This window comes from Brienomyrus brachyistius, unplaced genomic scaffold (genome assembly GCF_023856365.1).
Source record: "Brienomyrus brachyistius isolate T26 unplaced genomic scaffold, BBRACH_0.4 scaffold191, whole genome shotgun sequence".
Lineage (NCBI taxonomy): Eukaryota > Metazoa > Chordata > Actinopteri > Osteoglossiformes > Mormyridae > Brienomyrus > Brienomyrus brachyistius.
In genome coordinates, this window is record NW_026042466.1 from 94,266 (window position 1) to 119,380 (window position 25,115).

General features: G+C 46.2%; 1 non-coding gene across 1 annotated transcript; it reads left to right on the plus strand.

The window, feature by feature from the left end:
• Positions 1–18,265: 18,265 nt before the first annotated feature.
• Positions 18,266–18,337, plus strand: trnad-guc (transfer RNA aspartic acid (anticodon GUC)). The gene has a single exon. It is a non-coding gene; the product is annotated as a tRNA-Asp (tRNA).
• Positions 18,338–25,115: the final 6,778 nt, after the last annotated feature.

Genomic DNA, 25,115 nt, shown 5'->3' on the forward strand with positions numbered 1-25,115 from the left:
TGAAAATCCGTTAATGGGTACGATTATATTTCAGGAGGACAAGCCCTCAAACGCTTTCAGTTTGATTGAAGTGGTTTTTGTGGCGATTCGCAAAACTGAAATGGAAGCCGATTTTGCGAACTTGTTGCTGTGTAGGACACGATGACTTGGTTCTAGAGCTCGTATCTCATGAAAAGCTCAATCCATGTTGAGGCACGGAATCATAAATTGCAGGTGTTGTTTCCATGATGTTACTTAATGGAAACACCCTTTATGCAATTTCACTTTGTCAACAAATTTGCTTGTTTGTGCAGAACTTTAATGGAAACGCTGCAGGTTTTGATATATTAAGGAAATTGAACGGGGTCTTTAGAAGTCAGAGGGCCTCCTTCAACACCCGCTTTAGATTGATTTCCTCTTTGTTGTCCAATCAGATTTACTCTTTAAGCAGTCACGTGACTCTTTGAAGGTGCCCTATTGGTTAGTGCTGTATCGATTTCCTGGGCCGCCCAGCGTCATGTCGGCATAGATGTAGTTTAACATAATGTTTGTTGGAAGTAAAGCCCCCTCGAAGTTTTTGAATGAGCATGTTTTATGATTTGTGGCGTTTCGTTTGACAGACCTTGGCCGACCCTGGGAAGTACGCTCTGATTGGAGCCGCCGCCCAGCTTGGTGAGTGTCCGTCCGCGGTCAGCCTGCTTTTCAGAGCTCGTCTAGAGGTGCATGGAGGCACATGAGGCTTCGGGTTTGCGTCTGTTTACGAAGGTCTTTGCCAGGTGGGATCGTGAGGATGACCCTCAGCCTGACTGTCATCATGGTGGAAGCCACCGGAAATGTCACCTACGGCCTACCCATAATGCTGGTTCTGATGACGGCGAAGATCGTGGGCGATTATTTCGTGGAGGTCAGTGTTGACGTTTCGGGTTGGAGCGGGTTGGTCCATTTGGCATTATGTGTGAGCCTGTCAGTGAGTGATGAGCTCATCGCCTTTCAGACCGTGCAGAACTTGGAATCGGGCCAGTCGTGTTTCGTTAACTGCTCCGGTCTCATGTTTGCTTTTGGTGTGGGTGGTGCAGCTAGCCACCAGTCTGACGCCATCTTTTTTTCATCTGTCCTTCCAGTGACTGATTTTGAGAACCCTTCCGTTGTTTTTGCACAGCTGTCTAACTTAAGGTGGCACATCATGCTGTGACAGCTCGTTTCGCTTCTCTGTTCCTCAATGTGCCAGCAAATCTGCTTAGAGGAAGTAAAACTTCAAGGGGTGGCAGCTTGTGAATGTTGTGCAGATGTGATCCTAAGCTCTTCTGAGTGACTCGAATTTTCCCACAGGGGCTATACGACATCCACATCAAGCTGCAGAGTGTGCCCTTCCTGCACTGGGATGCCCCAGCCACCTCCCACTCCCTGACTGCCAGGTATATTGCCCCCTACAGGATTTTCCCTGCTAATGCTTCAATGAGCCCAGTACACGCCTTTAGCAAGACATTGGTGCTTCATTCTCACTGTATATTCAGGTTTGGTGTGTCTGTCCATTCAGGGAGGTTATGAGCTCTCCAGTAACCTGCTTCAACCTGGTGGAGAAAGTGGGCACTATTGTGGATGTGCTCAGCAACACCTCGACCAATCACAACGGGTTCCCTGTAGTCTCCGGGTTGAGTGATGGCTGTGAGGTATGTCCCTCCCACTAGGGGTGATTTTGTTTTCCTGGAGATTTGTCACATGATGTACTTTGGGGCTTTGCTAATCTGAATTTTGTGCTCTTAGCCAGGGAAAATCTGTGGCTTAATCCTGCGTTCCCAGCTTATCGTGCTCCTGAAACACAAGGTGAGTGTGACCTAAGGTTCCTGCAGAGGTCAGCTGAATAAGGAGCATGTCTGTCCACACTAACACCTATCAGGGTGCTTGGTGTATATGCATGCCTGTGAATGACAGTGCAGCTGACCAATGAGGGGTTTGATTATTGAATACCTGGATGTGACTGGCAGTGCGATTGACCAATGAGGGGTCTGTTTACTGCGTACACGGTTGCGAATGTCAGTGCAGCAAGCCAATGAGAAGTGTGCTCATCCACGTTGTGACCGGTGTACTCTTTTCAACCAGGTGTTTGTGGAACGGGCTCGTTCTCGTCTCAATCTGCGCAAACTGCAGCTGAAGGACTTCCGGGATGCCTACCCTCGCTTCCCTCCGATCCAGTCCATCCATGTGTCCCAAGACGAGAGGGAGTGCATGATGGACCTGACGGAGTTCATGAATCCCACCCCCTACACTGTCACGCAGGTACTAGTCTCAGTCTCAGCCTTGGTCTTGGTCCTTGAGAACCAGAGACACATTTGACTAAACAGTCATGTTCTGCGACTGTGTTCTTCTGCCTCTTTTTCAGGAGACGTCGCTTCCTCGTGTCTTCAAGCTGTTCAGGGCCCTTGGTCTGCGGCACCTCATTGTGGTGGACAGTGACAACCAGGTGCGTCTGCCTTGCGAGGTCCTCAGGCCTTCGTCATCTCCAGCACATATCTCCATTCTCATTGTAAAATTCGAAAATTACTGCATCGGTTTTCAGCCAGTGGCCGTTGGGCATCCATCTAGATCAAGGTTATCACCCTGGTTTCCTGTGCTACTCCCACCCCTCCCTCATAACATAACCAGCTATCTATGCCCTGTTCTACGTACCAATCATGTTCCCGGTGCCCAGGTGGTGGGACTGGTGACGCGGAAGGACCTGGCCCGTTACCACCTGGGCAAAGACGGCCTGGAGGAGCTGCAGCTGGCACAGACGTGATGCGTGGAAGGCGACTGCCGCGCTGCTCACCAGGCCAACCCCCCCTGCCCCCAGTCAGCCCCCGCCAGAACCCGCACCGGTCGTGCATTTCAGCAAAGTCCGGAACCCGGGATGCCAATGACTGACTTTCTGGTTTCGTTCACCGAGGGTTGGTTGTGATGGGGGAGGGGATCGATTCCATGTGTGTTTTGCGACTTTTTGTTGCCCCCTCCCAGTTTGCACATAAAATAATTTATCCGTTATGTTTTTAAAGCACTTCAGAGAGAGAGTGAGTGTGTGTGTGTGTGTGTGTGTGTGTGTGTGTGTGTGTGTGTGTGTGTGTGTGTGTGTGTGTGTGTGTGTGTGTGTGTGTGTGTGGTTCTACACACACTTGGGTGTCAGTCCCGCTCTGTGGTCATTTGCAAAGCTTTGGTAGCATTGTGATATACATTAGTGTAAATGTGTAAAAAGCATTTCAAGCTGTGTGTGTGAGAGAGAGAGAGAGAGAGAGAGAGAGAGAGAGATTAGCCAGGCCAATAACGTTCCTCTTTTACTCAGAGTTTTTTGAGTGTGGTCTATTGACAGAGGGTACCACAGTTTTCTTGTGACTTTAGTTTTACTTTAGGGGAAGTTAATTTTCCTCTCCCAGATAATTGTCTTGCACATTGTACCATTAACCAATGCCTCCCACCCCTCCCATGCCAGTGTAGGTAAGACCAACCCTGCCCCCCCCCCCCCCCCCCCCGGAAAAACCCTGACTCGCTTTGACCTTTTTCTCTCATGCTGGATGCTAGCGGTTTTTAACATACAGTGTTTTTTCTCGTGAATTCGCCCATTGGCTGACTGCCACACTGCCTGCGTCCTCCCCCACCCACGCCAGTATGTGACAGTATGTATCCCCCCCACCCCGGGTGATTCTCCAGGTCCTGTGTTTTTGATGGCGATTTGTCTCTTGTTGCGCCGTACAGCCTCTAGGTGGCAGAAACCCTGGTTTCTGATATATACCTGAATAAATTATGCAAATCGGGGTCAGGTTTACATGGGTCGGGTGCCAAACAATGCCAGTAGTGTGTGTGTGTGTGTGTGGGGGGGTGACTTCACAGGTGCTCTCCTGAAAATGTGTGTATATCATTGTTTTTAAATGGCACTTACTGAAAGCAGAGTGGGGTTCAGGGCAGCTTAATGATTTGCAAGGTGACCATGGGTCGTGTTTGGCCAAGGGGGCGCTAGTGTGTTGAGGAAAGGAACTTATTCTGGTCTTTGCAGGCTGTGCTAGAAACCCAAACCCACCCCCATGGCTGTATGTGGCTCCGCACTTTAAATGCTTCTTACCCCACCTCGTTTCCCATCTGCGCCCTACAACTTACAAATCCTTGCAATGTCACGTGCAAGGGGGCCCCCTACTGGCCAAGCAAGGCCCTACAGTCGCTGGTGCCCTTGGGGGTCCAGCCGTACAGTTTTTGCCAACAGCAGAGTTTACACTTTGACTAGTTATGTGCTGTTTAGTTATTTTGTTTTTAATTAAGGTGAACTTGCCTAAGTGACCCTGATCAGTTAAATAGGGTTTTTACCCACCCAACAAGCCTATCGAAAATGGACATACCAGTTAAACGGTAAACGATGTGAATCCCTTATCAGATTTTGATTTTATTCTGAATATTAAATGTCGTGTTTTAACTCAACCTTAAATAAATTAAAGTATCTCCATTTTAAAGAGCACTGTGACTGGATGAGAGAATTGTTTCGGCGTTGGCAAGTACCACCTTAGCGTACATTTATAGAAACGGCTGAAATATACTGGATAATTTTGCATAATTTTTATTTTGCCAAGCTTGATTTTCTTCTGTGATTTCTGAAATCTAATAAAGGTTTTGATGCATATGCCTATTTGTATTGCACGAGTCAGTCATGCTGTTTAATAAGAATCATTTGTATTTATACAAACAATGATAAAAAAATTATTGTATTAAATGGCGTGTTTGATGATACTGCTGGTGACTCCGTGGCACTCTTTGAGCAACGTGTCCGTATCCTAATTTTCTACCTTCTGACACACAAATTCTCAGACTAAATGAGATTACTGCAGTCCCGTTGCCGGGGTAATGCAATTGTTTAGGTGGATGTCGCTGAATGCATTTCAGTGGGAGGTCCAGAAAGCCTGGGACGCGATTTGACGGGGTAGAAATGAGATGAACGGTTCTGTTGTACCTTGCAGATTTGTACCTTGCAGATTTCCCTCGATTTGCTTATTAGTTGCTGGAAATCAATATTTAAAAAAAAATGTGCGTTGAACATGCCTTTCCATCCCGATCCATGAACCCAGTTTTCCCAGATATCAGCAAAACAATGAGAAATTCTATATATAAAAAAAAAAAAATCAACATTTGATTAAGTTTTATTAATGCTTGCTTTCATGTTAAAAAATTTTGGTGCACAATTTAATTTTTTTTTTAACACACAACATTTGGTTGAAATTGTAACGTGGAACATCAAGTCTGGGGCGCAGTTAAGGGGGGGAGATTAGGACAGTAAAAAACTTGGAACATAACTGCATTGGTGTGGGTTTGTGGCCCAATATGATATGCATTCATGGGGCCCAAATTCTCTAGCAGAATCACAGCATAGATTTCTTTGTATATTTTTTAGGTTTAAAGGACTCCGGAGATTGAGATATTGTGTTTTTAAAGTTTCCTTGGACTCCCACAGTAAATTTTACAGAGCTGGGGTCTCCATAACTTTTGCTGTGCAATAAATTTTGCTGACTGGGAAAGGGGGGGGGGGTTCCCCAAGATTTTTGCCGGCTCGCCTACCCATCGGCTCACCTTGAAAATGCCCAAAATGCCACCTGGCTGTTCAGCCCTGCTATAAAGTTGCAGAAAGACACGACGTTGTACTGTGACCTTACGATGTTACAGATCCGAGAAATAGCGTACTAAGCAGCACGTGTTTCCCTGCTGTGTTAAGGTGGGCCTTAGAAACCCATAACGCACTAATGCAGCTCTGGATGGCGGGCTATGCGTCAGTAATGCTGTCAGAGAAGATTCACTCATTAGTCTGATGTGAACTTAATCAGATTATGGGTCCTTTTTAGTCGCAGAATACAACATAATCCATGGCAAATGGACATCGGTGCCGTCTTTATGATGTTATGCTGACAGTGCCTTTAATCCCACCCCCCACCCCCCACCAATCCCTTTCCCAACTTCATGTTGTCTCTTAATCCTGTATGTTTCAGTAATATGAAGACGGAATTTCAGTATTCTCTGTTGCGGTTGTTTTATTTTTATCTCGCGAGTTTCATGCATTTTTAAGAACCGCGCAGAACATCAGTTAACTCTGTGCTGCTGGAATCCTGAGGATTGCCTTGATGGGTAGTGTAGGAGTTGAAGGATTTGCGTAGTCAGATTTAATTTTTTAAAAAGGAAATCTATTAAAAAGTAACATGCAAAGTAGTTTATTATTATTATTTTTTTTTTTTTTTACATAAGAATTTCAAGAGAAACTGAGAGCCTCGTTTTAATGGGCTTGTCTGGTAAAGTTAGTTTGACACTTGTACTGCATGTATTATTAAACATTTATCTATCCATCCATCCATCCATCCCGGCTCCGTCAACATGCAAACTTCAGTAATTCAAAACACTTAGTATTGAGCTTCCATTGTGAGCCTTAGCAGCCAATAAACAAACCGCCAATAATGAATATCACAGGCTTTGGTGATGGACACAGACTTCCAGACACGCCCCATATTCCTGACGCATTCCTCACCATGACCCTGTCTACTTCACATTCGCAGCCCAATATTTCATTCAAACTGGAGTTCGAAAGCTTGTTGGAGCCGAATGGACAATTTTAAAGACCAACATGGCAGAAAATTCAGTTCTGAAAGAAAGGAAGTTTCGATTTTTAATGAACTTATGAGATGCAGCAGAGATTCATCTTACCCTCAGTAATCTTTAGTTATAGCTTTCAGGGACTGGGATATAGATAATTTAGAAATGTGCTGCTTTTTAAAACACTAAGTAGGATTCCAATACTTTTCCAAGACACGGTATAATAGTATAATGTATTGTTGGTGCGCTGTGGGAGGGAGGTGCTGTCCTGGCAGGGGAGACAGGTGACTGAAACCTTTTGTAGCGATTTGTTCCGCCTGTCTGTTGGGCAGAATTTAGTTTGCTCTCTTTGTGCTTCCAGTAAATCTAGGTCCCGTTCCCATCATACCAGCAAGTCCGTGCAGGGTGGATCTCTGGCTAATCTCTTTTGTTGTTTGATTCCCTCCACGGAGGAAAAAAAAAAGAACTCGAGGTCACCTGCGGTTCCGAACCACATCTCCAGCAGGTCAGTGATCTCAGAGTAGCACATGCCGTTTATAAGCCAAAAGAAAAATGGTTGAAAAGTACGACACCTGTGTTATTCTATTTTGGTATTTAAGTGACAGAATTCCACTAAAGGTGAATTAAAAACTTGCTTAATTTATTGAGAAATGCTGAAGAAGTAAATGAACAAAGGATGAGAGAAGCTGCTGGAATCTGAAGCAGACATGATGCAGGTTCGAAACTGCACAGTTTTGATCTGGAATATGGGACACAATCCACATTATAAGCACTGAGCTAAATGCCAAGTTTTAAATGGCTATTTATCTATTACAACCATTGTTTCAGTGAAAGTTGTATGCAGATGTTTATTACTTAGTAATAAGGCAATATTTGGCTCAACTATGGTTTGTCTGTTACTAATGAAATAAACTTTTCCTATATATAGAGACACAGGACTTTTCTCACTTCTGATCTAAACCATAATTTAGTCTGTTCTTATTTAACATGACACTATAATAAAAATACATCCGAAGTTAAAAATCCTGGAAGACTGCGTCAAATAGAGCAGCAGAGCACCGCCCCCAAACAGCCTCTGTGGGGCAGCAGTGAGCTCAGAGTGCATCCCCCCCCCAGGAGGCAGTGTTAGGAAGAGCAGGCTGCTGTGGGACTTGCTGGTGACCCCAGGGACTTGGTCTTGCCGTTGTCCTCTAAGGCCTGGGCGAAAAGGGCAGGGTTACGGCTGGAGTGCCGCTGGCGTCTCACAAAGGGAAAGACACTGGGGCATGATGGGAAGGAGAACATGTTAGCGTTCCGCTAACACTTGTGGCACTGCCTTTTCTAAGTCAGCCATGTTGGAAAATCCTTGACTACCGTGGAATTACAAACAGAAACTGGAGAGCATCACAGGGGACGCAAAAGCAATTAACATTACAGAACTCTGTGTAGTCTTAGTGACGAAGCTAAGCTGAAGCCAGCAGTTCACACTAAGCCCAAAAATCCCTGGAATTAATCGTTAACAACCCCAGAAACAGAACCTGTGTGTATCCCACACCAATATGAGTCTTATCCCCTTATATAAAATACATGGAATATATTACAGAAAGACCCCTTTTATAGAAGATAATAGTTTTACCTTTTTTTGGTCTCTTGTGGTTCTATGGCTCTAGCCAGCATGTTTTTGTAGAGATCGGACTTTAAATAGCGGGCGTAGGAGTCCTGAGGGTGAGAGGAGAGGCCGAGAGCCCGTTTTAATGAAGCTGTCATCCACTTTCATGGCTGTGCACAGTTAATGCTCCTACCTTCTTCATCAGGAAATAGATGTGCATCTGGGCGTCATCCAGGACAAAACGATGTGGGCTTTTCATGCCCTGCAGGGTCTTCTCCATGGTCTTGCTGTCCACGTTTACCCACTTGCTGGCTCCCGGGGCCAGGAACTGCCTGGGGGGAAGGAAGTGATGAGCCTGAGCTTTGCAGTCCCACTGGGAGTAAGCAAGTGCCACATCAGGGCCTGCTCTAAATTCAACTGGGATGCAAACTGTCCCACTGGGCCACAAGGTCGCACTCACTTGTAGACCTCTTCCACCTTCTGCGGGATCGTAGCGCTCTCGCCGTGCCGGATGTCCTCACAGGCCTCCCAGAAACAGAGGTTCTCCACTGTGAATGAAACAGCGCATGCATCAGCTACCTGCAGGAGGCGCTCATCACGATGCCAATATGGAGGAGAATTGCCTTTCATAGAGGGATCATGATTATTAATTTAGCAGATGCTAGATCCTATTTTTTTTTTTTTTTGAGAGGGCAGGGTCAGTCAGTCCCTGGAGTAACTGATCGACGGCCCAATAGTGAGGTCACTCAGCTGACTCTGGGATTTGAGCTGATGACCTCCTGCAATGAATCCCAATCTGCTGAGTCACACACTGCCCAAATAGGCCCGCAGTGATCAAATAATGAATATGATTCTTACTTGCTGACGATGCCTCCATGAAGCTGATCTACTTGGGCGGGGGGGTCTACATGCTGCTCACCACTGAACTCCTTCTCCAGGTACTCCCTGAACTTGCACCGTCCCAGAGGGTCCCTAAGGAGCTCCGTGAAGCCGAACCCCCATCGTTCCACCCGCAGCTTGGTGGGTGTCTCCACCCTGCACCAGGAGGCGTGGAAGTGAAGAGACGACAGTCACCTCTGGGGGTGTGGCCCTGAAGAGGCAGGATGGGGCGCGGTAACGCACACTCACATGTCGGCATTCAGCGTCCAGAGTGCCGTGTCATCTGTTATCCAGGGGTTGCTGGGGGGGCAGCCTTGCATCATGGGGTCATGGTTCAGGTACTGCTCGCTGAACTTAAGGAAGCTGAACACAGAAGACCAGCCATTCCCAGTTTTAGTCCTACTTTCTATAATCCTTGCAAGTCATCAAATATTCAGGTTCAATGCTGGCATATTCCAGCAAACTGGAGCTCGAAATGGTGACGAAATGATTATACGTCATTGAACCCTATAAGGAAATTCTCTTTTCATCTCCTCCATCTTGCTCTCCATAGGTGAGAGAAAGCTTGGTAGCAAAGGGCAGCTGCCCGTAGAGGCTCCCAGGAACCTGGGGGTTAAGGGCCTTGTTCAAGGACCCACAAGTGTGCTGAAGCCAGGCTTGAACCGGCGACCTTCTGATCAATATTAAGTAATTATTTGCAGTTAAATACAGTTCAATTCAGTTTAATAGTCAACCGGTTTCAATATTAGTTAGGCATCATTAATCCAGGATATGTGTGACTCTGAGATTTATGGTGAAAGATGGATGGGCAGATGGACGAAAGAACGAAATAACGAGGTTAGATTTTCACAAAGAGCAGTCCCCAGCATTTTTGTCAGAATTAACATGAAATAGATCCCCCCCCCCACCAATCAGAGGCACAGTATACAGAATACCCAGAGATATCCCCCAGTTAGGGACTAATGTGGACTGGTGTCGAACCAGTGGTCCGCCAGCTATGCTGGGACTGAGGCTGAATCACAGGTGTTGGGGGGGGGTAGGTGGGGGAGGCTGTTATCCAACCTTTCCAGGCAGATGGAGGACTTGACCCTCGAGCGGCCCAGGGATTTCCTGATGTGTTCAATCTGGTGTCGGGAGCCATGAAAAATCACACGGGGAATATAAGAGTCAGAAAAAACACATCCAATCCCTGATAAGAGCCATGCTGTTGTACCTTTAAACAGAATTTGTCAATATCTGAGAGCCAACAAAAGAAAACGACAACACAGATGTAGATCCTTCCGAAGCAATTTTCTTATGACAGCATTCTTAAGAGCCCACTTAATCACCCTCTTTGGTTGTTCTTGGCAACCATCCCATCAGCTGAAATAGGTTCACTCTAAATTCTTTCAGGCTTACCTCTCTTTTGTAGTAGTCCGCGTTCTGTTCTGTAAAGAAGGAAGAAACAAAACCGTCTCTAAACATGATATAAGCCACATGTTTATGGGAGTTTTACTTGCGCAAAAATGTTCTGAGGGCACAAGGTTCATTGGTTCAGAGAGATAACCAATCAGACTGTAGAAGTGGTGGATACAGGCAACTAGAGGAGGGGGGGGGGTCAACCAATCAGATGTCTTGTTCCTGCCTCCTCTAGTTCCTTAGACCCACCTCCTCTACAATCTAATTGGTTATCTCTCTGAACCAATCATTTTTCCTTCTGCCCTCAGAACATTTTTGTGAGGGTAAAACTCCCACGAGCGAATCACATGCAAGGAATCAGACAGTAGGAATTCTGCTCACACTCAGCTCCTGGCTTTACTAAGCAGACATCCAGTCTAGAAACCATGAATAATATAGCACTATTACGAGTATGTATTGTGGGACTGCTGACGTACTTACGTTAGCATGGAAAACGAGAGCAGGAAGTGAGGAAGAAGTGAGACAGAAAGATGAGCACAACGAAGTGCTGTCACACTCACACACGAGCTTCCCTCGGATGCCCTCCCACCAAAAACACTGATTATCACTTCACTTCCTTGGGTAATTTGGGGGCCCAAGGCAACAGCCTATTCTGCCTATAGCTGCCATATATATATAGATATTAATATACATATTTTTTCTTCATGACTTTGATCTTATCTAGGCCCCGAGCGGCTCTCTTGTTTGCCCGGATCCGGTCCTGTGACTGACAGAGGCGATAAACAGCAGGTACTGGCATTACGGAAAAAATGTATATGCTTAATAAAAAGCTCAGACCAGCTGGACTCGGGAGTTGTGCCGGTTCCTTCGCTCAGGGCCTTGTTCTTGAACGCTGAATGTTCCCGGCTGCAGAAAATCAGAGGGTGAGAAATCCTTAGCTGAACTTCAGATGAAGAGTGAGCTCGTTTCTCTCAAGCAGACTGACGCCGGTCTAAAGCTGCATTAATACCCCTTAGCACTACTGGTCACATTTCCCATGATGCCACTGGGTACAGCCCATGGCGACACTGCCCAGTAGGGGACAGTGTGACAGCTTTCCAAAAGGACCATTCGGTCCTGGAGGGCCAGTCGGTGACACAGTATCCATGATCAGGACTGGGGTACCCTGCTTTACAGAATAAACTAACCAAATGTCGATACTGAATGCAATCTGATTTAACATGGTTTCCTTAAATCCCAATTAAAGTGCTTCAGATCAGCTCAGGACTTAACAGCAGAGAGACTATTTGGCAAATTATTACGCTGCTATTTGCAATTACATCCATTATCTCTCCGCTAACATGCAGCATTAAGCCTGAGCCGCAGGAATAGAGGTCAGATAATGGATCCGGTATTCCGGAGGTGGGATCCTCTTCCAGCTCGTTTAAAAGGCCCAACAAGTGGGGGGGTGGTGGGGGGGGAGACGCAAACACAGCATGTCTGCATTTTAGCTTCAGGCCGTCTCCCAGTCCCTTCGCACTCCTCTCTCCCAGATCCAAGCATCACCAGTCTTAGCGATGCGACTCGTGTTTCTCGGGCAAAGAGAAAGGAGGCAGGAAGCGGCCATTTTGTCATTTGCTGGTTTTAATCCCCCCCCCCCCCCCCAGCTTCCCCCGTCCACCTGGCCGTACCAGAGTGCAGAGCGTCCCTGCCTTTTAAACACGAGCAGCACCTGACTGGGGGGCCCTACGCTGCGTGGTTTTTGGCTCAACTGTGTTTCCGTCTAATTGGCGTCAAAACGGTGGGTTTCATCAATGAAGGTGGTGTGTGGCTGAGCGGGTTGGCAGTCGCCGCCTATGACTGGAAGGTTGCCGGTTTAAATCCCACAGTCAGCAGAGTGACATCACCACTGGACCCCTGAGAGAAGTCCCTAAACCCCCAACTGCTCTAGTCTCAATAAAAGGTACATCTGCAAAATAAGCTGAATTTAGGATGTGATCCGCAGCTGCGTGGCTGCCATTCCCACCTCCTGATGCCGCCCCGGATGGGGATAATGGCCCACATAAACGCTGATGCTTATTAGCCCTGAGAGATGCTGCGCACCCAGCAGAAAGGGGCCCTAGTGACGGCCGGGATTAAGCCAGATACACACCACACTCTGCTCCTGTCCCACACTTTCATTCTCCACTCTCCTGTGTTATTCATGAACTCCAAATTACACTCAGCGAGGGTGCAGTTGCTCATTCCCGCAGCCTGCTGTCCTGTCTGTCTTCTGAAAGCTCTCGTCCCACAGAACATAGGCTTCTTCCCAGCTAAGTAAATATTTCATGATCACACTGAAGCAGTAGTGGGTTATCAGGCCTGAAGTGATATATTCCTCCCCCACAAAGTATGCATGGAGACACTCTGTGTGTCTTACTTAACGAAGATAAAACTCCCCCCCCCCCCCCCCCCCCCCCCCGTGAATTTTGCTGAGCTCAATGCTCTGGAGATGACGGAGATCGAAAATTATACCGGAAATGTTCCATATGTCCTTACAGATGTTTCCTTTGCCTTCCTTCATTGAACAAACCCGTTGTCGTGGGAGAGAACTGCACAACCCCCCAGCTCTCTGTGGGGGAATGGGACCCTGCCTATGCCTTCCTGCCAATCCTGCCAAGTTTCCCCTGTAAGTTGAAGGATCTCCTAACAGGCCTGCATGTAGATTAATGTCATACCCAGGACAAAGCAATTGCAGGTTAAGGCCCTTGCTGAAAGGCCCAACGGAGTAGAATCACTCTGGGCATTCACAGGATTTGAACCAACAACCTTCCACTTGCTTGCACAGATCCCTAGGCCCAGAGCCACCACTCTGCCCCACAACCTCAAAAAAATCCTAGAATCGCCCCCAGCCTGAGGCGATATTCGAGCTGCCAAGGTGCATTGAGTTCAGGTTTACCCAGTGTGTGCTTTACTCTAATCACAGCATACTGGGTTTTCGCCGGGGCAGATGTAGGGAGTCAGGGGTTTCGGGGGAGGTGCTTACTGGCGGTCTGTTGACGAGCCAGTAGGCCTGTTCCTGACATTCCAGCATGATGCGGTCCGCCTTGCGCCTCTGTTTGGCTGCCCTGGTAGGAGCAGAGCAGTCGATGGAGAGTCAGAAAGCATACTGGGTAATTAGCATATAGCGGTAATCACTGAACTGCAAGGTAGGGTTTTCATTTTTCTGTTTCCTTTTTCACTTAGAAATGGATTTCCGACTCTAGTGTTTAGGCTGAGGTCTGATTTAACAGATAGGAGGGAAATTATGACCACACACCATGTTACTTTTTAATTTAGGTAACATCATCATCCTCTTAATACGAGATTTATTCATCCATTCTCATCTGTCCCCTTGTGTGCATTTATGAAATTGATTTCATAGCTCGATGCGACAGTATTCCCGGGCTGGGGTGGGGTTTACCTGAGCTGCTCCTTCGCCTGCATCACCACGAAGTCCCAGGTGTGGTTGATCCGTTTGTGCAACATGTTGTAGCTGTCCTGCGGAGACGATGTTTAAATGCGACATTGCCAGGTCGCACGGCTGGCTGCGTTGCTGCATGGGTTCACGTTATGACTCACAGGCCGAACCCCTCCCAGGATATCAGCTGGCAGTGTCGGATTCACAAACCCTCTTACTGATGAGAACCTAAAATGCGTTGACCCTGACGCAACATGGCGGCAAGTTGGTGGATGTCTATGTGCGATCCTACTATGTGCATAATTGGTGGGAGGTTTTCTTACACAAAAATGTTCTGAGGGCAGAAGGAAAATGATTGGTTCGGATAGATAACCAATCAGATTGCAGAGGAGGCAGGACCAAGACATCTGATTGGTTGCTCCTGCCTCCTCTAGTTGCTCGGATCCACCTCATGTACAATCTAATTGGTTATCTCTCTGAACCAATCATTTTTCCTTCTACCCTCATAATATTTTGTGTAAGTAAAACTCCCATGAGCATTCAGCTATCACATGATCTCATCAAGCAATGCTTCAGACCAGCGAATAAGAATAGCATTGAAATGTACATAAATAAAAATTTTCTATTACCTTTTCATAGTCTATCAGCTGCCCTTGCTTTCTGATATTCTTCTTAGTCAAATAAATCGCTTTAGAAGAGCAAAAGAAAGACATGGCAAGAAACTGTGTTTTTCTATTATTCTAGTAAAGGGAAGTAATGATGTAATAGGCGAGCACATGATTAATAATTGGTAATCACCGTAATCTAGCTCGGAGGCTGGCCACTGCTGAGAGCTCCAGAAGTACGGAGTCTAGCAAAAAGGAGATGCTGTCATTTGAAACTATTCAGAAGCAGCGTGACAAAGGTGCTTTGTGATTTAACATGTCAGGGACAAGGCGGGTGGAAGGCATTTTGCTACTTTAACTGGCATTGGTTCTCATACATCAGTGTTTCCCAATCCGGTCCTCGGCGACACACAGATGATCCACGTTTTTGCTCCCTCCCAGCTCCCTACCAGACAGTCTACGTTTTTGCACCCTCTCAGCTCTGGAGCCCGGACCAGATTGAGAAATACTGTCCTACACGGTAATTCCGCAGTCTCTCCAACGAATAGTTTCGATATGCGTGCCCCCCCACATGGCCACCACCCTCTCGCGCTGCCCTCCATCTGAAGAAACCGTGGTTTTAGGTTACCTGGAAGCGATACGGCGTCTCGTCGGGCCGCAGGACGAGCGTCCTGGGGTCCTTTAGGGGGTAAATGTAGCCGTGCTTCACGATCAGATTCCCCACATGAAGTGCCTCTGAAAACACACAAAGTGGTCACTCATTTCCACGTAAACTACTCAAAGCTCAAACAAATCCACTACTCGTAGCCCAGATTTAGGCATAGTAATTCTCTAAATTTTTGTCAGTGGAATACAGTAGAACACACGATAACTAGAAACTGAGTAGGCATATTATATTTTATTTTACGGTATAGCAAGTAACTGGAAAAAACGTTGACATGGTGCACAGAATAAGCCGCGGGGATGGTGCATTCCTCATCGGAACTATAATTAATTACGAGTAATTGGGACTTTCCACTTTCCGGCTGCCTCCGCGGCCATTGGCAGTCAGGCGCTCCCGGGGGTTTCAGACCGGCGCAGCAACAGCGCTGCTAGGGGGAAGCCTAGTGTTTACAGGGAGGGGTAACTGCTTACCGGGGCAACAGGTTTTTTGCCCATTCAAGTCTGTTAATGCATCTGCCATCTACTGCCTAAAAGTCCCCTCCTTTCCATTCCGACTTCTTTTCCAATCTGGGCTGTAAATCAGGGAAATCTGCTCCCTTGCTATTTAAAACCTCATCTGCATCGCCCGGGAATTCAGGACAACAGCGTCTTGCAGAAGTGCATAATGAGGGAGACGGATAGCGATATTTCTCCAGGCATGACTGACTGCCTCTGGCTATCAGCGAAGTTTGCATCGGGACTATCAAACCGTACAGCTCAGCATGCGTAGCGGCGCGACTCGGGACTGGCCTACAGATTATTTGTACTAATAGCCTCTCAGCAGAAAGATAAATAATTCAGCAGATAAATTGACGCCAGGGGAAGAAAATCCCAAAAGCTTCAGGCGAATGGGGTGTCTATGTTATGGACAAGCTCAATTCTGACATTTATTAATTCACAGGCTCAGCAATATCAATGGAACAGAACATGCTTCTGTCAGACACGTGAATTGCATATGCTTACACATAAATGCAGCTAGGCTAATCTGTTGTATGGATGACAAATTCTATTACTTCATTTGTATTTATTATTCAAAAGACTCGTTTATTTCTGTTATTTTATTACAAAAAAAAAAAAACCTGATGACGTCTTTCGCCAGCAGGGGCGCCATCGTCGTCACGAAGGGAAAAAAACAATCGATTAACCTCACATAAGAGCACCAGGTAACGCTTCCCTACATACTTCTCGGCCCTACCTTCTTCCATGATGGAGTACTTCTGAATTAGCCACTCCACGATATCATTTCCTGGGAAGGCATAGCGAGGAAGGCATCTAGTTAGAGTCGAGAAATGCATTAAGCCGTCATAAATCAAAAACGCTGAACTCGATAAATAAATTACATAAATAAATATGAGCGCAAGGAGATCGATGACAGTCTTAATGCACAGGATTCCCGAAGACCGCCGATGTATGGGCTTTCCTGTGAAGGGCTTAAATGACCATTAGGACCCGGCCCCCGGGACACTGCACGGCCGGGTGTAAGACAACCCGGGCGGCACGAAAAATTATTTTTAAAAAGTAAAATATGTATCGTGCACCTGTCATCGCATGTGGAATCACTGTGATTAACAGTCTTTGATTCTTCATCTTTATCCCCATGTCGGGATCTTGCATCGCCACAATGACTTGTTCAATCTGGGATAAGAAGAATAGTCAAAATCGTGAAATCAAGGTGACGACAGACATAGTGAAAACGTTCAACCTAGTAATATAATAATTGCTTAATGTGTGATTTGATATGTAATCGTTATATTCATCATTAAATCACCGGAGAGACACACTCATATATTTAGGCATATATATAAGTAAACTACAAGGTTTTTCCTCTGACTATCTTAACTGCACGTCAAAGACGTTATCGGATATTCCCGACTACAGACTTTCGGTTTGATCATTTATTCGCGTTATTAATTCGGCTCCTGATTACATTAAACTAAACATGCTCAGATTGTTACAACCTTTGCTTGTCGGTTATTTTTGGGATCTTTCTGGATGGGCTCAAGGCGGGGTCTGTAAGCACAAGCAAACTGCCAGCACTTTTGTTTTACATGAAAATAGTTTGATGTCGGCCTATTGCGTTATTGTCTGGCTATAATTTGGAGGCAATATTAAACAATAGGCCCATATATTGTAAATATACATGTTGTGTTGTTTTGTTGTTATCACAAACGTATAGCCTGATCATAAATTTCATGGATACCTGGATGTTGTATGTTCCATTATATTTATGAATGAATGATTTATGTGAAGTCTGGCTTAGATTCGAGAATTAATCATATAGATTAAAAAAAGTTTTCATTTAAAACTTATCTCATATAATAAAATCCTCGTCCGAACGAACATATGTCAGAATGAAAAAACATTTAAATTATTTTTGTGATGCATCAGTATCAATAGCTACAACGTCATAACAGATATAGATATAATGCGGTTCATACTTTTGAAGTTGATGCGTATCTCCCGAAAAAAATCAACTCCAGAAGAGTCCGCGTCTGTAAATGCCTGAACTTCGGAATCGATCCTACCTTTGTTAGGCGCGGCATCTGTGTCTTGCAGCTGTTCCCTTGGATAAAGATGTTAATTGTCATGCTTACAGCATCTCGATCTCCGGCGTTTGTGAAGTTGGGATTGATGCTGTCCTGTGTTTTTTTTTTCCTTCCACACTTAAGCTCTGCTTGTTACTGCCCCATAGCGGAGCGCAAGTGAAACGGACTACCGGAGATTTGCACTGTTTTTCTGTTAGTGTGTATAATCAAAATATGACTCAGTTTGGCCAGTTAGAAAAATATGATAATAGAAAAGTATTCTTTTCCTCTCACTTTTTTTTCTTGATTTAATTACCGACTTCACGTACTTACACTGTGTCCCGTTGCACGATGTAATATTGCGAAACTATGATTTTGTGGCAGTGTTTTGTAAAGGAATTTTCCGTTTAATCATCGTCTTAGTATAAAGCTATATGGTTGTTCTGGTATCAGTGGACGTACATTATGTATTTTTTCTTCTCTTGAGCACCATGGTCATGACATGAAGCTCAGTCATTGATTACTCGCAAATGTTAGTAGTCATCCGCTGTTTATCTTGAAGATGTAAAAGTAGTGCGCGTACATCTCCTCGTTAGTATAGTGGTGAGTATCCCCGCCTGTCACGCGGGAGACCGGGGTTCGATTCCCCGACGGGGAGAGTCTGCATCTTTTTGCCTCGGTCTCAAAAGGCACCAAGCTAGAACCGGCCCCGTGTTAGTGGAAACGGGGCTTGTGACTTGTACTCATGCATAATATTCTGCGGGTCGCTCAGCAGCGCAGCATATGAAACTAGACTCGGATTGTAAGTGTGTGGTTTTGATAATTGATGTATGGATGGATGGATCCTTAATAAGAGATATAAACAATAAGGTCCAGTCGCCAACTAATCATGTAAAATACGTCATAAACTCATGGTTGTTAAACCCAGAATAAAAATGAAGACGTATAACTAGGAAAGTCAACTTGCACATTTCAATTTTGGTTCGATATAATCACGTTGTCCTTAACCCTCCAGTGCAGGAGGGGACGGTAATGCGCATCGAATGTTTCCGAACCTGTGTGTGATACAACCGAGGAAGAGCCGATGACTTCGGGGGAGGAGGGGCAGGCGACTCGGAAGAAAAAGCAGCAGAACCCAATGCAGCCTGTAGCCCATTCAAAGGCCTACTGTTGGACCTCTGCTTATTTTGCAATACGTCTTTAGTACGGACTGAAAAATGTCCGATTTCGATGAGTTTGAGAAGCAGTTAAGCGAAAATCGGCAAGGTAAGTTTGGCTTTGAAGATCGGTGTATGCTCCCTGTTTTAGGGTAATAAAGTGGCCGGCGTGTCCTAGCGCCGAGGATGGTGCGGAGGGCACTTCTGCTGGTTCCGAAAAGAAAAGCGCGGCTGGGAAATCGGTGCCTTTTATCCGAGCGCTCGCCGATTCTGAAACCTGCCCGATTCTTCTTCTCCCAGCTGCCGCAGGATCCCCGAAAACTGACCGCTTTGGTAAATCAGTGACATTCTTTGCTTGGCATTGTTATAGAGATCGCTAGGCCTGCATCCATCAGTGCCCGGCGTACATAACATGGACATTTCAATGAAACGTTATTGGGGTGCACTCGATGTGAAAGCCTGCGGTTTTATTTATTTAATTATTTACCATTATACACTTGGATCATAAATTGCGACCCGCGTATTTTCATTCGCAGTAACACACTATGCATGGATGTTTGTTGCAAGCGTTATATTTTCAAGATCACGTTTAAAGTTTTATGCAAATAAAAACGACCGCGACCACTTGATTTAAAGTCCGCACTTAATAACAGTGTTAGTTACTTGGTTTTTAAATACTACGACGAGTTTTCTATATAATGATATGATTTTGTCTCTTTCCGATGCACAATAGCCTTTCCCTTGGGTCCGAAATGCTGGCCCTGTCATCCGTACAGAATAAGTCTTTCTCACACGATCGCCGTTTCTTCATGATGTATAGACTCTAAAAATCAGCCGCGTTCCCTGGAATCATAACAACTGCTTTTAGGTCGTTATTGCAAAGTCTTGCACCTGTATCTACCTTTACAGCGGATAGCAGTAACTAACAATGATGTACAGTTATATAACAATACACATATAACTTCATTAAAGTGCAGAGAATCCAGTAAACTGAATAAACTTAAGCCATACTAACGCAACTGAAATATACAACATGCGTTACAACGGAGTCGAAAGTAGGATTGATTTATGTACCTATCAAATGGCAATCTTGTCATATCAGCTCCTTATCACTAAATCACTAAAATGTCATTCGAAACGACCTGATTCGGCTAGACGAGCACTAAGTGCCGCCGTGTTTGATAAACTAGCAGTTCCAGTCATTCATATCTGCGCTCTGACTATGCCTGCGATTGCGGTAATTGGTTATTACCGATTTACGTAAGATGCATTGGCCGCTCCGTGTCTGTACTTTTGCAGCGGTGCATTACCGTAACGCTGTTATAACTGATGCATGAAGCTGATTCCTCGAGCAGCACCTGCGTTTAAATGCTTCACTGAAAACTGCACCTTCAGGGATTTATTTAAGCTTCTATATGAAGGACCTGCTGGGATAGAAAGGTGATATTTTATTGCTAGTTTAATAAAGTGCTGTCTGTCAGATTGAAACGATATTAATTACCCATCCATCGTCCAACCAGTTATCTTAGTCAGGCTCCCCTGGAGCCTATTCCAGGCAAATTCCCCATACAGAGAGCAGAGGCAAAATTCAGGCCTCCAGACTCGGAGGCGTGAGGCAACTGTACTCACCACTGTGCTCCTATATCATTAATTAGTCTGGTTATGTTTTTATTGTTTCACAACAGACTGACATTCAAGGGGATGTCCTTGTGCCCTTGAAATTATTAGCCATTGAGAGATGGGTGTGTTTGTTTCAGGAGGGTGTGATTGAATATGTGAATTGAATGGAGGTGCTTCATTCTGGTGAGGAAACTGGGGAGTTAGACCCCGTACCACATCTTGGTCTCCGTAAGTGACTTTTAAGGCATAGCGCTGGGTCAGTCAGCATCCAGCACCCCAGGGAAGTTGGTAATATGATTACTCTGTGACTCATGGGCTTCAAACCCACAACCATCCGGACACACATTCATAATCCCTCTGAGTTACACATCTTGGATTTATCGAAATGGATGGTAGGGGGGCAGTCATGTCGCTCCGCCCACCGTCTCACTGGTACCACGGTGTCGTCCCCCAGAGCGGGAGAAGGAGCGACACAAGAAGCGTAGCCGCAGCCGGTCTCTGAGCCGTGGCGAGAAGCACCGCCGCTGGAGCAAGGACTCCAGGGGGCGGAGTCACGAGAAGCGCAGCAGCAGCCGCGACCGCAAGGGTCGTGACCGACGGAGCAGCTCACGCGAGCACAAGAAGCACAGGTACCCCCCCTCACGGTCCCGGTTACAGGCACTGAAGCTGATATCTAGCATGGTTTGAGGCCTCTTAACAAGTTTCTTTCACAATCAACCAATTGGTTTCTTCGTGGTGGGAAGGGGGACTGTACCCATATTAAATTTTAACTGGCGTTTATAAGTAGCCCCCGCCATAGCGATGGGACCTCAAAGCCAGCCTAAAAAGTGGCGCATGGTCACACCCTCATGACCTTAAACTGCCTGCGATCCAAAGTTAAATGTAAACATTCTGCCATCTGTTTGTTTTTGCCAGATTCTGAGTGTTTACACTGTATTGTTTGGGGAAAACAACCTTCTGTTTTGTGTTTGGGCAGCTACTCTCCTCGGAGAAGCCGTAAGAAAAGGACATACAAGTACTGGGATGTTCCCCCTCCGGGATTCGAGCACATCACCCCCATGCAGTACAAGGCAATGCAAGGTTTGGATGCGACGCTTCCATGTGTGCTAGTTCAGTATTGCAAGGTTATGGTATATTGGTTGCAATGAAAGCATTTATTCTGGAGTGCCCTCCTCCCCCCTGCTGGTCAAAGAGGGAATAACACTTGGGATGATTTCAGACAGTGTGAAGAGAGCTTAAACCTAGGGGTTAGAAGCAAATGAAGGCGACGATCCGGATGTTCTGGCCGTCCCTGGTTGGGGTCTTGAAGCCCTTTCTCCTCCCCACAGCTGCAGGGCAGATCCCCACGATAGCTTTACTGGCAACATCCACCACCAGCGGCGTGGCAGTGACGCCCACCCAGGTGCCGATGGTCGGCAGCCAGATGACCCGGCAGGCCAGGCGGCTTTATGTCGGCAACATCCCCTTCGGCCTGACGGAGGTGAGTCCAGGCAAAGTCCCGCGTTGCCTTCTGTCATGCATACTGGTGTCATGTGTAGCTCAGTGAGTTAGGACACTGAGCCGGTCACAAGAAGGTTGTTGGTTCAAATCCCTTGGGCAGCAGAGTGATTTCACCATTGGGCCCCCGAGCGCAGCCCTTAAGCACTATTTGCTCTAGGAACTGTCTGGTCCTGCTTCTTCAATGAAATGTATGTTGCTTTGGATGAAAGTGTCCGCAAAATAAATAGATAAATGTACTAGACTTGTCAGTCATTTTTTTTCTCGTTTGCCTGTTTTGATGTCTTCAGACGTCTGCCTGTCTTCATTCAGTGTGTCTGCCTGTCTTTTTAGGAGGCCATGGCGGATTTCTTCAATACCCAGATGCGATTGGCTGGCTTATGTCAAGGTCCCACCAATCCCGTCCTCGCTGTTCAGATAAACCAGGACAAGAACTTTGCCTTCCTTGAAGTAAGAGTCTTTCCTGCCTAATGGCTGCTGTGTCCAGGCGGAGACCGCAGCCTTCCCTGATTAACGACGTTCTTCGTTCTGCCCTAGTTTCGGTCCGTGGATGAGACCACGCAGGCAATGGCCTTCGACGGCATCATTTTCCAGGGTCAGTCGTTAAAAATCAGGCGGCCCCACGACTATCGCCCCCTGCCTGGCATCTCAGAGCAGCCCGCCTTCCACGTACCAGGTCCGTTTTGCTTGTCGCCGTCATAACCTTAATCTTTATTTACCTTTGAAGAGCCGATCGGCAAGGCCAGTTTTTTGTACTCGTTACGGACTGACTGTCCTTCGCAAGCTGCGGATGTCTTGTCATATAAAGAGGGAGACTTTCACTTTTATTTACTTAATGTTGTAAATATTTAGCAGACAGTTTTATCCAAAGTGAAGAATGTTTTTTTTTTTTTTTTTTTTGAGAAATCAGGGTCAGCCTGTCCCTAGAGCAAACTCGCCGGCCCAGTGGTGTGATCACCAGTGATGTGAACCAGTGATCTTCTGATGATAACGCTGGCATCCTAACCAGCTGAGCCACACACACACACACACAGCTCAGTCACTCACTTCTTACTGTTAACATAGGGGTGTTGTGTGGCTCTGTGATGTTTGCCCATGAAAAGAAGGTTGCTGGTTGGCAGGGTTGGCAGAGTGATTTCACCACTGGGCCCTTGAGCAAGGACCCTAACCCCCAAATTGTTCTAGGGTTGCTGGCTCCTATTCTAGTTAAAAATTCTGGACACACCTACTGAAAATGACTTGTTTTTCAGCAAGATAATGACCCAAAGCCCACCTTGAAGGTTATGCAAGTAGCTTATTACCTTGTGAACTAGGAAAGAGATGGTCCCCACAGCCCCCCAACCTAAACTCTATAGAGCTGGTTTGGGATCAGTTGGATGAGAGTAAGAGTAAGGTAGCCAGCTTGCGCGCAGAACTTGTGGAAACTCGAGGACTGTTGGAGAAACGGTCCAGGTGGGTACATATGTTAGCTGGTTGAGTCCGCAATGCTGTCATCGAAGCCAATGGCTCCTATTTTGAAGAGACAAAAATTTTGTCTTTGCAGTACTTCATATGCATAACTTCCATGCCCAAAGGCCTTTTACTATAAGGTGAATAACAGCTAAAATAGAGACAAATGCATTAAGAGCAGGTGTGTCCATACTTTTGACTGGTGCTGCATGTGTCAGCATCTCCCATGGAGAGCAAGATGGGAGAGACAAAAAACAGTCGTCAAACTGCCCCAGTATTTAGGTATTTTTTTGCTGGAGTTACATTTATCTGATATTATATAGGAGATAACGACGTCATACTGATTTGAAGTTGGCTTATTTCACTCGCGCCGTTTGCTCGTGGTCATTATCCGGCATGTTGACGGTTTGCTGTGATCGGCCGGCTTTGGGCGCCGTGCCGCTCTGTCTGCAGGGGTCGTCTCCACCGTGGTTCCAGACTCGCCACACAAGCTCTTTGTCGGAGGCCTGCCCAACTATCTCAGTGACGATCAGGTACCCCGCCCTCAGTCTCTGTCGCCGGGGAGCCGACCCACAACCCTCCTGTGTTTCTGTCCCACTGCTGCACGTGGAACTCAAGCAGGCATGCACACACACGCACACGCACGCACGCACGCACGCGCACGCACATACATACATAAAATAAACACTCGTCTCTGTGTAACTGATTAGTAGGAAAAGAAAGCCTGTCAAAGTTACCTCACCGCTTAAAATTCATTACAAGATACTGGGGGGTCAAATGTCAGCATCATGTTTAAAGCTAGCTGCTGAAAATAGCCGCACATTTGAGGTTTTTTTTTTTTTTTTTTAAAGATATTCATGGGATTTATTAAACATTTATTAGACATGTAGGTAATGAGTTGACAGTTACATTACGCTCATTGTTTATCCAGCTGTAAATTATGAAGATATTGAGACCCCGCTAATGTAAAAGGTACGTTTCCCAAAACCTCATGTTATCGACTTGCATAGTTGGAACCATTCAGTTGTTATCTAATGTTGTTAGCAAATAACCTTATTAGCAACAAAGGCTTTGGGAAACGTGCCTTACAGCTGGCGGCTTGCCAAACCAGTCACGTAGCCAGTCCCTGTGCTGCCTGTTGCTGGGTACCCTGGAATATTTGTATATCGGGTTAATTGCTGAGTGTTAGTCGGATGAATCAGCCGCGTCGTTTTGCTGCATGAAAATTTAAAATCGAGTCATCTGCGCGTCACCTAACTGACGAATACCTCCACATTGCCGTACACCTGTGTTTGCCCAATCCCAGTCCTCGGGGAACCGCCGACTGTCCACATTTTCGCTCCCTCCTAGCTCCCAGCCAATCAGGAACACCGAATACCTGGTACAGGTGTGCTGAGAGGAAGCAAAAACGTGGACTGACCGGGGGGGTACCCCCGAGGACTGGGCTGGGAAACACTACCATAGACTGTGCTTGAAATGTGGGGGAGATCGACCAAGTCCCCAAACGCTTCAGTATTCGCAGACGTGCCGTGTCTCACGTCCATGTCCGCACACTGAGAACGATGACTTCACATCCCGTTAACAGCGATGGGGAGCTGCGGAAGAATCGTTCCCTACATTGCTGTGTCGCTCGAAAGGCAGAAAATACTTCGGACCTTTTTCCCGGTGAACGATTATCAGCTTCACTGGAGTTTTCACATCGTGCCCCATGCC